Raw genomic sequence first — 12,830 nt, forward strand, 5'->3', positions numbered from 1 at the left:
GGACACATTAGAAAGTTGCTAGAATAAAAGCATTTGTGTTAGAATTACATTTTCTGAATGATATGAAGTCTGAAACTGAAATGCATGTCATTATTTATTAACAACTATATTCCGATTCATAGGTTCATAGGCTAGTACTAAGCTAACTGCCCTTGCGAGCCATTTTAAGCCTAGCCAATTATCCCTTGTGAGACTCAAACCCTGCACCTTGTGTTTGTAAGGCAAACACCTTAACCATTAGGCCACCCTCCCTCAAACTGAAAGATCAAGAGCTTCCACTGAGATTTGAACTCAGATCACTGGATTCAAAGTCTAGAGTGCTAACCATTACACCATGGTTGTCTCAGTACTCACCGTGGCTTGCATTTTCTCCTCTCTTGAAAGGCCCACTCTGCTTGTGTATTTTTTCCATAGTCACTTCACCGTGGGTTGCAAGGCAGCTTCATCACTAGTGTGTGCACAAAATATAATGCCTTCAATGAGTCTTGCAAGAAATCACATGCAATCATCATGGCACAAAGGTTCTACTGAAGATGCTTCCAATTTTTCTTATACACGAACATGACAGAAGCCAGAAACAGCTGTTATTCTACAGCTAGATGCAGCAGTAGCAAATCAAATTGCAAAGAACCAAAATAAATTGGAACCAATTGTATCTACCATTATTTACTGTGCAACCCATGACATTCCTCTCTGTGGAAAAGAAGGCTCTGGTGGAAATTTGTGTTACTTGTTAGATTTTCTTATTGAAGCTGGTGACACAATACTGAAACAGCACAGTGAAACAGCTGCAGGAAATGCTTGGTACACATCCCATAGGGTGCAAAATGAGCTGTTGGCAGAATACGAACACGTACTTCAAAAGGAGATTGTGCAGCAAACAGGGCAGTTGGATTTAGTGTATTGGCTAGTGTATTGGCAGATGAAACTGCAGATATCTCAGACATTGAGTAGTTGTCATTGGGCATTTGGTTTGTTGATGATGATTGTATTCGAGAAGAGTTTGCGTTTTTTGTTCCCATTGTTGTGAGATATGCACAGTCTGTATCAAATGTCATTGTCAGTGAATGCATAAAGTGCAATCTAGACCTGGAAAAATTACTCAGACAGGCTATGACGGCTGCTCCATAATGGCAAGCATCCAGAATGGTGGTTAGGCAAAGATTCGTGAAAAGTATCCAAAAACAGCCTTTATCCACTGCGCATCTCACAGACTAAACCTTGTAGTCAATGATCTGAACAATGTTCCTGAAATATAGTGCTGTTGGTGTTATCAAGAAGATTATTTTTTCCATGATAGTCCAGAACGATGAGCATTGGCACCAAATATACCTCTTCTGTGCGAGACATGATGGACTGAGAAATATAAATCCATTCATGTGTTAAGTCAGAACTTTGAGAAAATATTTGACTGGCTGATCTTCAGAAGAGCACTGCTGGCGAAACCAGACAAAATGCACATACGTTACTCAGCGCTTGCTCTTCGTACACGTTTGTTATTTTTCTCTTCATTATTGCAAATTTCTCATCAGTTCTTGAGCCTGTTGCCCAGATGTTTCAGTCTGTTCAACTTGATATAGTAGAGGCTCAACAACACATCAACAGACTCATTGAAATATTCAAGGAGCACCGCAACCATGCTGAAGAACACTTTAGGAATGACATTCTCAGTAAGGCAAGTTCACTAGCAGATAAATTTAGTATTGCCAAGGATTTGCAGTCGACACACCGAGCAAACACAGTAGGCGTAGATTTTGAGAGTTACTACAGAACAAGTATTTATATTCCCTATCTTGACTCATTAGTTTCTTCACTGACGTCTTGCTTTTCCACCATTAACACTGCTCAGGTTCATAGGTTAGTACTAGGCTAACTGCCCTTGAGAGCCATTTTAAACCTAACCAGTTATCCTCTGAGAGATTCAAACCTTGTGTTTGTAAGGCAAACACCTTAACCATTAGGCCAATTTATTTTATCTGCATCTTAAAATGATGCAAAACCTATAACATGAAGAATTCTGAAAACAAATTGCCATCAGTAATGAACTATATCATATTGCTAATATATCTGAATGATCGCTTCTTGTCTAATGCATTGACTTTGAAGTTATAAGACAACCTAAAAAATCCAATGGGCTACTATACCTTTGTAATCAATATCTTGCAGATCTTCTGTCAATGATGTTACTGAACAAAAACAAACAAAAAAAAAAGTGTCAGGTATGGGATTAAAAAAAAAAAACATTTTCTGATGTGTTTCAGCTACACCAATGATTAACATGTGCATCATGCTAACTTGGACAACAGGAAAAAATAAATACATAAAACTAGTTGATTTTTGCTTTTGTACATGTTTATGCAAAGAAAACTTAATACTGCAGTAAGCACCATTATACCTCTCAACTGAACAGATTTTTGCAGAATGTCCCGATTTTTGCCTCATATTTTTTGTGTTCTTCCTAAAATCTGTACTTTTCTGGCAAATAGTTGAGGATTGAAGTAATTAAATAATGATAAACATTTGAGTTGAAGAGTCCACATCCTTCAGAAATTTCATGCTAATGCAAAACCTATTATTCTATCAGCTTTCTAAGTTTGTAAGAGCAATATTTAAAATCTGTCCCTACTTGTTCCCCCATCATTTTAGGCTTTGTCCAGATTTTTTGCTCTAAGAGGTTGAGACTGAGGTATGAATTATGGATAGGAATATATGTTTTATGCACAGTCTTCAAAGTTTCCTTTAAAATGTCAATGAACCTCACATGAACTTGTTTATATTCTCCTGCTTTGACAATCTGGCTAGTGCTTTTTTTAGTTTTTCCTTTCTTGTCTTATCTTTAGTACATCTTCAACATTATCTCTACTAAACACACTGTATGAATAATCATATGTTACTATCTACTATACTTTTAATTGTATGTCTAAACCATTATGCTTATATAAATATCTTATGCAATCATATATCTGCTATATTTTATAACTGTGTAAACCACAATGCCCACGTAAATATCTTATGTATAGTATGTTAGCAGTTGTTCTGGAGCTTTTCTCCCTGGGCCTCTGCTGAAAATGGACAGCTTTGTCCAGTCGGACCTCCCTGGTAAACAAATGTAAAATAAAAAAAAAAATCTGACCTTTATGTGGATTCAAAAAAAAGAAAAGTACATCATGTAACAGAAACCAAACAATGGCTCTCTGAATTTACTATACTATTCTGTAACTGAATGCACATTACTTAATGTTAATCAGTGTGACAGGGGAAGAAGATAATGCTTTATGATTTGTAAACTGCTCATAACTTGTCACAATCCTTGAAGTGTATAAAACACCTCTTTCTAACCTTTAGAGTCTGGAAAACAGCTTTTCTCGATAAGCAGCAATAAAGACTCCAGCATATAATAAAAATGCATACACACCAGAACATAACAGTTAAACATACTGTGCACGTCTCTCTGCATGTCTGTAAATTAGTAAGCCATGTCTAAATGTTATGTTCTCCATGATAAAGTTATATGTGTAGTTCTTTGCATACTCTCACCTTAGTAAACATCCTGTAGTGACAAGAACACTGTCTCTTTGGGAGTTACTTTGCAATATGCTTAAATCAAAACTACTTGCAGAAGACAATGTTAATCCATCTTGAATGCGACCAATACAACACTTCATTAAAATATCTATTAATCTACTAAGAAAACAGATTTCTGCCTCAAAGTAAGAAGTAATTAAAAATAGTTAATAAGAACAACTCCCCCTCTTTGGTCTGACGTCCTGTGATTTGTAATGCTAGCCACTCTCCAAAAAAATATTTGTTTGGGACTTCCTTATCAATTAAGGTAGATCACCAGCAAAAATCAGCACTCCTTGAATATGTGACAAAAATGCAAACAGCCCAACATAATTCTCCTGATAAGTACTGCAAAATATTCTATTTGCCATTTCCTATTTAACTAACTGCATATGGGCAGAAGCTGGAACACAGAGGTGAAGCAATCAATACCTTTATTTGGCCAAGATGGGTTTTACAATGCACCTACTGGAGCTTCACCTTCAACAGCGTCAGGCAACTACTACTAAATAAACAAAACCCTATGTTTAATAAAATAAACAGATCTAACGTCACCACATTTCATATTTTGAAAGTTTACTATTACAAATAATAACCCATCTCTAAACTTGAGTGCAGCGTGGTATTCTAAGAAAATAAAATCTAAAATATATTTATTCAGAAAGAGTAACAAATTATAAAACTTAACCAGCAGCCAATGTCTTGTCACATCAGGGCAAAGTCCAATAAAAAGTGTTCCAAATTTCAAACCAAATTATTTATACGTAGCACAATTGAAGTTACAGAAACTCCCAATCCCACAGTGTCTGAAAACTTTTGAACTTAGGGTGCATACATACTTTAAATAAAAAATACGAATAACTACATGTAAACATTTGAAATATGCACAGATAGAAAACAGTAGCACAACTCAATCTGGTGCATGCTTGTATTTCAGCAGACCGCAAAAAGTTCAGGTGTACATCACTCCAGCTGGAACTAATTGTCAACAGTTGTGGCACAGCTCTCTAACAAGGGGTGGACACAGGAGCAGAGCAGAAGTACTACATACTACTACTACAGAAATAATGGGTGACGTCTAACAGTCCAAACTTAATTCAGACAGCAGTTATACCTTCGGTAAGGCCACCTCCAGGCAGGCAATAGTTAACATAGATGCAGATGCCACTCTATCCCTAATGGGTGATAGCAGCCCCATAAAAAAAAAGTAAAACTGACAGTATCGTTCTCTTACAACATGCAACAAAAATGTGCAACAGGCAACTAGGACACAACTATGTTCTAGTTTCAATTGTTAAAACATATACATTTACACAATTACAATAGTTTATATACATTTCTATTCTAAGCTGGCAGGGCATGCAGTGTTACATTTTTGCTCAATACTTTACATATTTACACACACACTTCTGTATGAATCATATAAATATTCACAAATGACAGAATTATTTACAAAATTCCAGATATCTGGGCTGTCAGTATTTCCTTTTGTGACAGCATATTTTCCCCTTTCTCCAATTTTATGCAAACTGAGTTAGTATACATAACAGATTTACATTGGGGTGTGGAGGGGGGGGGGTTCCTCTTCAAACTACTTATTGTATTCTGTTTGCCATTTTTATAGACATTATTTTGGAGTGCAATTTTGATATGGTTAGATGTTTCGGTTACTGCATTTCTGCAATGTTTTTTGTTTGTGGAGCTTTTTTTTTTTTTAAACAGGATTTCACCAAAAATTGATGATAAATCTGGACATTCTGCAATAACCTATACAATTGAGAGGTATGGCCAAGTTTTGAACCCCCGACTGTAGATGTGAATGTCACGGAAAGAGTGCTTGACTGTGCGCTCACAGAAGCAGTTAAGCTCCTCCTCATCATCACACTTCTGCAGTGGGGTTCAGGCCAGCAAGGGCCACCAAAGCAAAGTGACAGCCCAGTTTCTCATATTAATGGGGAGGAAGTGGAAGAGAAGAACAAAAAAGAGAAAAGGGAATAACAAAGGAAACCCAGAGGGTCCAACCATAAGCAATACGTGGATGGTTACAAGGGTACCTTTTGTGGAAAAGGGTCTCATTTATTATTAGAAAAAGATGGTAGCTGGGGAAAGTAGTGTGGAATGGGCTGTTGGAGAGGTAGACAGAGAGAGAAGGGAATGTTGTGGAGGCGCACAGTCAAACATAAAATGCAGATATAGATGGACATGGCGATATATATACAAACAGTGGGATCATCAATAGGTGACATGCTAATAGAGAATGGAAGCTTGGTGATTGGAAGGACTGGATAACAAGGTACAGAGAGTGGCAAGTCAGGATAACACAGGGATAGGGGACAGAACAGGGTGCATGGCAGAAGGTACACTATCATAAATACATCAAACATTGGCAGTAACCACTAAACTCATAAGGAGGGCCTTGGCATGCAATGTTAGAGGCTCTTGCTCTGTCACTGGCCACTAACATATGATGCCTGCTATAGCTGCTGTTATCACTTGCATTCTGCCATCATGTAGACTGGCATTTCCTGGTGTTTAGGAGATCACTGCATCCCTGTGCACCTGTGTTGTACATTTCCAAATCACTCTGCAATTTTCAGTGCCACTGTTTGCATATTCTCTGTGCCTTGTTTGCATGTAGAACCTCATTTCCACACCATTATGCAGTAATTTGCATATCGTGCATGTCAAACGATTTCCCCTAAAGGCCCTGCGCTACTTATGCCTCTGAATATCCTCTTGCTTGCACTTCACTGCTGTTCAGTTATTTTGTACAGCACTCTCACTCCTACCTCCCTCTTACTTATGGCTACCACATAAGACTGAACAGTCAGTATGGCACTCCTGGCTGGTAGCTCCACTGCAGTTTCATAAGTACAGCATTTTGTTTATTATGTAATACTTGAGCTCAGAGTTCTTCCTGGCAAAGTCAATATTTATGTAAGGTGCTGCCCTGAAATCAAATCACAAATGCATGTCAAATGCCATCCAATTACTTTGACTGTAAATACAGTTGCTGGTATCCCCTTTAGCTACTTGTACAGAAAGCTTCTCTGCCAAGTTTAATTAAGTCTGGTATTCCTAGGGTGCTGCCCTGAATTTTAAATTTAAGTAAAATATTGCATAACTAACTTGCACTTGGAGCTTTTCTCCCTGGGTCTCTGCTGAAAATAGACACATATCCAGTTGGACTTTCCCAGTCAACAAATGTAATATAAAATAAATAAATAAATATGACTGGATTATTTGGATTGTAATTATTACTGTTGCTGGCTCTTCTTAAATCAGCTGTTTATTGTGAATCTTTTGATTATTCATTATTCATTTGAGATGCTTTAGATTTTTATCATTTACTGCAATTTACATCATACCAATATATACTAATATTTTAGTTCTACGATTTTACTTGCAGTATTGTGTAATTTACAAATTAGGGCCTGTAATTTCAGCATAATTATTAATGTCATTATTCCTGTCTTTGATCAAGTACTTGTGTTTTATTTTATTTTATCAGCTCATATTTTTTTCTTTAAAACAGAGACTTATTGCTTGCCATAAAGATTCTTTTGTCCTGCCCTGGCTACCTTTTGGCATCACTACCACCTTCACAGGGCAAGGTATCAGTAGAAGGCATAGGGGTGGAGGTCTTCAGGATCACAAAAGTCATAAGTATGGTCCAATTCCAGCTGTGGTTGTTGTCCGCTGTGAGGTGAAGTATACTGTTGAAACCTGTGACACAGTTCTCTAACATAGTCCCAAAGATCCCTCCTCTCATCTGGGGCAGATAATGAGGATTTGTTGTCTGGTACAGTCAGTCAAGATACTTTATATTAATAAGAGCTCTGTCAGACAAGTAAGTATGTTCCAGATGTTTCTTGTACTTCTTTTTCCTGCTTAGGAGATTTAAAATGAGCAGGAGAGACAAAAGAAGGAAAAAAAAACACTGCAGCAGAAACGGACAAAAATCTTCTATGCTTAAGAAAAACTTGTAACAACTAAAGATAAAAAAAAAAAAGAACACAAACTCAGTTCAAACCAGTCCCAACTCAAAAGTCACACCAGTACACACACAAACCCCTACCTACTACTTACATAAACGCATACACACCCCTACCTACTTCTTACATAAATGCATACACACCCCTACCTACTTCTTATATAAACAACACATATACACCTCTACCTACCTCTACCTACTTCTTACATCCACACACCTCTACCTACCTATTTCTTACACACACACCTCTTAAACACTTAAAACACACCTACCTCTCACTTGTACGTTCATCCGACCGACCGTAGTCCAAACATCTCCTGAAATTCAAATTCCGCGCGGAAGATGAAAACGTAATCCATCGGTTGCACAGACGGAGACGATGTAAACAAGTCACAAACACCGGCTCCGTCTGTGTGGCTGTACATAAAGGGCATTCTTAAAGAAAAACGCCCTTAAAAAAAAAAAAAATTAATCTCCTGGCCAGCTAGTTCCAGGGGGGGGTGCAAGTGCACCCCTTTGCACCTGCTTGCGGGCGCCCTTGCCCACAGGGGATCAGACCCCACTCAACCAGGGCTCCATCTACCTCTACAGCCTTTCTCAGAGGCGTCCCTAACAGGGACATCCTAGAAGCTGCTACCTGGAGTTCTGTACATACTTTCACCAAGCATTACCATCTGGTCTAAATCCAGAGCTGGCTTTGCCACTGCAGTCTTGCAGGGCCTTATAGCTGGTCCTAATGCTAGCTAAATTCCTCCTCCCATCTTTAGCTTTGGGAATCTACTGCAACAGTGAAAACACAAAGAGCATAGTACAGTTGTGTACACTTACCATAAATGTAGATGTTCGAGTGTTTTCACTCTTGCAGTCCTGGTTACCCTCCATCCAGCCCCCTTTCTTCTTTTGGCTATACCTCTGTTCTCCTTTACTATGCTCAAAAGCTTTTTGGTGTATTTGCTTTTTTGTTGGAGGTATAACCTTGTATTTAATTGCTTTCCATTAGGGGGGCACCTGACATCTGGGGCAAGAAAAACTGATGTAATGGCGTTGGCTGCATGTTTTATACCCCTGACGTCATGGAAGAAGGGACAGCAACCGATGCAGGACACAAGACTTTGTTAAACAGGCTGACTTGAGGGCTACTGCAAGCAGATAACCCAAATGTGATGACTGCAACAGTGAATACACTCAAACATCTACATTTATGGTAAGTGTACACAACTGTACTTTCTCTCTCTTCTAAGTATCCGGGCTATTCATCCTGTCCCAGCAGAAGAAAGGGGATACTGTTTTTACTCAAGACTTTTCCTGGTACCCAGAAAAGACAGCTCCTGGCGTCCTATCCTGGACTACTCTATGCTAAACACCCTTTTGGTAATCCCAAAATTCAAAATGCAAACACTTCAACAGCTGCTCCCTATGATAGGCAAAGATGCCTGGTTGGCAACCTTAGACTTAAAGGAAGCTTACCTGCACATTCCAATAAGGGAATCTTGCAGGAAATACCTACACTTCAGAGCAGGCTCCATGCACTTCCCTTTGGCTTATCTATGCCTGGTTGGCAACCTTAGACTTAAAGGAAGCTTACCTGCACATTCCAATAAGGGAATCTTGCAGGAAATACCTACACTTCAGAGCAGGCTCCATGCACTTCCCTTTGGCTTATCTACTGCGCCCAGGTATTCACAAAGTGTCTAGCTCCAGCCATTGCATTTTGCAGGCAGAGAAATATTCAAATATACCCATACCTGGACAATTGTCTGATTCGGGCAGAAAGCCATGAATTGCTATTAAAGCATCTGGCATTTGTAAAGGAACTTCTAAACTCACTGGGGTACACCATAAACTAAAAGAAATATCAATAAAACTAGAAAATGAGCCCAGCAGTGTCAATGTCCACCAATAATACCAAACTAGACACCGCTGTAGATACATTCACTCATGACCAATTTTATTAACAAAATTTTTAAAAAAAAAATATATACAAACAATTAGATTGAGCGCTTTCTTCCCTTCCATAGGGATTTCATCAGAATCGCATTGCTTATCCCATTTCCCATTAGAGCTCCTAGCACAATCTGGTGAACAGATTAAAAGAACTAACAGTAAAAAGAAGCGTCATTCGTCCCCTATTGATGACGACACGCCTAGTGAGACACGAGGCGAAAGACCAGAAGGAGAAGAAGGTTATAAGGAGGCGAACGCCAAACAAGGCGGAAACATAAATGGATGTAGGAGCCTTTTATTTGAAAAGGGCTCAGAGAACAACAACAATATTGGTTCTGAGATTTTGAAAATGGGGGCGAGACCAAAATACACGCTCGAACAGGGCGGATATAATAAACAACAGAGTAATGCAAGCAGGAGCAGTACGAGAGAGGAGCGAAATGGATGTTTTATGGTAGAACACATAAGGGCATCACAGAGACAAGTGAGTAATACTCAAAATCTTGTGGTGCAAGACAAAGACAACATAGACAATAGAGGTTTTGATTACCTTTTATCTAAGCAATATGTGTTTGCTGACTGTGTAGAGCAAACACATAAAGAATGTGCAAAGTAATAATGAGTCTATTGATGGAACTCTGAAAGACATGATTTATAAATTTGAATCAAAAATGTTTGAAGTTAAGAAAATACAGTTGGAAAATGGTTATTTATCAGAGTGCATGATAAAAAGAATTGTACCCAGGGAATTAAGGGTGTATAAATTCCCATTTGGGTTAGACTATGATGACAATGTAGTAGCTGATTTTGTTGAAATGTTTGTTAGGCATGGTATGGAATTAATGGAAAAAAATTATAAAAAATAATGATAAGAAATGAAGTGTGCTCATAGAACAAGCAGAGGTTTTAGATAGAAAAATTAGAAATGATCTTTTATTTACGGAAAATAAAGACCTGTATAATAGGAAAATGGAGAATATTGAGTTCAAGTGTAATAGAATATTTAACACAAAATATAAAAAAATGCAAATAGATTTGAATGAATATAAAAATAATAGGGCATATCTGTTTAGAACTGACAAAAAGGTAAGGAAAATAGAGAAAGGGATAGTGGAAAGAGATATGATTACAAAGGACAGTACACATATGGAACAAGGAGTAAACCCAACTTTAGTGAATATAATTATAGAGATTTTAATGAGCCCCAACATTTTCAATATCAACAAGAACGGGATGTGAGACTGGAAGAAGACAGAGGTCAGGTAGAAAATGGATGGAACAAAAAGAACAGGAACAAAAAGCAGAGGTGGTAGACATTATAGTACAGGATGGAATCAAATTTACTATGAATGGATACCATATATATAATTATGCAGGTTTAGAATTGACAAAGGAACATTTTCATTTATGTATGAAAGGTTTGAAATTTGTACCCACTAAAAGGTTTGATTATACGGAAACAATACTAGAGCTTAAAATGTATATGAGAAAACTTAATCTTGCATATTTGTTTCAGGAACAGACACAAAATGAAAGGAGAGAAAGGAATACAGAACCCAGGAACAAAAGTATTTTGAACCCACCCCTAGAACCAACACTTAATATTTTGGAAAAAGCCATCATAGAGGATATTTATAAATTGAAAAGTAAAGAACAATATGGGTCACTGAACTATAATCTAAGTAAAAAAGAAAATGAAGTTTTAAAAACACTTAGGGGAGATGACACAATTAGAGTGATGCGACCAGATAAGGGGGGAGGGATTTTTTTATGAGTCTATGGAACATTCACAGAAAATCTTTGAAATTCTAAATGATTTAGACACATACCAACCATCCTCACTGAATGAGATTAATATTAGTCATAGAAGAATTGACTTTTATTTAGAAGACTATCTTCTGGAACAAAGAATTTCTGTAGATCTATATAATTATTTAAAAGTTGCAAAACCAATAGTAGCAACTATATTTGGTATTCCCAAAATGCATAAAGGCCTGGATAATTTGTCATTCTGACCGATAGTGGATGGTCGTGGATCAAAAACCTCCCCTTTTGGTGTGCTTATAGACAGATGGCTAAAGCAACAGATAGTGAATGATGGGCATATGCTTAAATATTCCTGGGATTTTTTGGGTAGAATACGAAATGATTTGTGGGATCAGGAATTAATCTTTATAACTATAGATGTGGTAGATCTCTTTACATCCATTCCAAAAGAGGAAGGATTGGAAGTATTCTCAGACAGCTTACATAATAACACCTTAGTAGATCATGGTAAAAAGGAGTTAATTATGGAATTCATGGACATAGTTTTAGAGCATAACTATATTATTTTTGAAGGAGAATATTATAGGCAATACAAAGGGGTTGCTATGGGGGCGTCGTGCCCCCATATTTGCAAACCTTGTATTACTGGAATGGGAACAAAACCATGTCTTTCAAAGTAGATTCTACCGGTATATGAATTTATATGTGAGATTCCTGGACGACATTTGTATTTTATGGAAAGGACCAGAGAATTTAATAAAGGAATTGATTCAACATTTAAATGAGAGTACAAGATTTCTAAAATTTGCATATACTTATGATAAGAATGGAATAAATTATTTAGATACATATATAGAGAAATATGAAAAGGGTTTTAAAAGTAAGGTATACAGGAAACCATCCTTTAGTAATTCTTATTTACAATACACAAGTGACCACCCTTTTAAATAAAAGAATAGTATAGTAATAGGGCAACTAATAAGACTAGCTAGAATGACCTCAAACATTGAAGATATTGACAAAGAATTGAAGGGGGTTATTACCCTATTTCAAGAGAGAGGTTACCCCAGAAAAATATTGGATGAATATGTTAATTACGTAAGAAGTGAATGGGGAAAAAAAATATAAGCCATTGTTAGGGAGATTAGAGAGCACTAAAGAGGGTAAAAACATAACAGACTGAGAGAATAATAGGTTTGAGAAAGCTATGGTAGTTCCATATGGAAAAAATACATATGAGGTAGAGAAAATAGTAAAAAAAAACTGGGTTATATTAAGGAATAACCAAAGGTTGTGGAATATTGGTGGTACTAAACCAAATTTTGTATATAAAGTGTAGGCCCTAATTTAAAAAAAACTTTTGAGAAGGGCATGAAAAATAAAAATAGAGATGGCACTAAAAAATGTGGACATTGAACGCAATGTAAATATATTTGCCTAGATGAGAAAGTAACCATCAATAAGCGATGAGAAAGTAACCAACAATCAAGCGTCCAGTCTGGTGGACCCCAGCCATAAACAAACTCTACAACAAAAGGAGGAAGCTACTACAAGATAGAGC

At 37.2% G+C, this 12,830-nt stretch overlaps 1 protein-coding gene across 1 annotated transcript in view; it reads left to right on the plus strand.

Annotated features, from left to right (window-relative positions):
• Nucleotides 1-12,830, plus strand: part of METTL9 (methyltransferase like 9) — a 492,341-nt gene that overhangs the window by 388,704 nt on the left and 90,807 nt on the right. The gene's annotated exons all lie outside the window — the stretch shown is intronic.

This window comes from Protopterus annectens, chromosome 2.part2, assembly GCF_019279795.1.
Source record: "Protopterus annectens isolate FY-2018-M chromosome 2.part2, PAN1.0, whole genome shotgun sequence".
Taxonomy (NCBI): Eukaryota; Metazoa; Chordata; order Ceratodontiformes; family Protopteridae; genus Protopterus; species Protopterus annectens.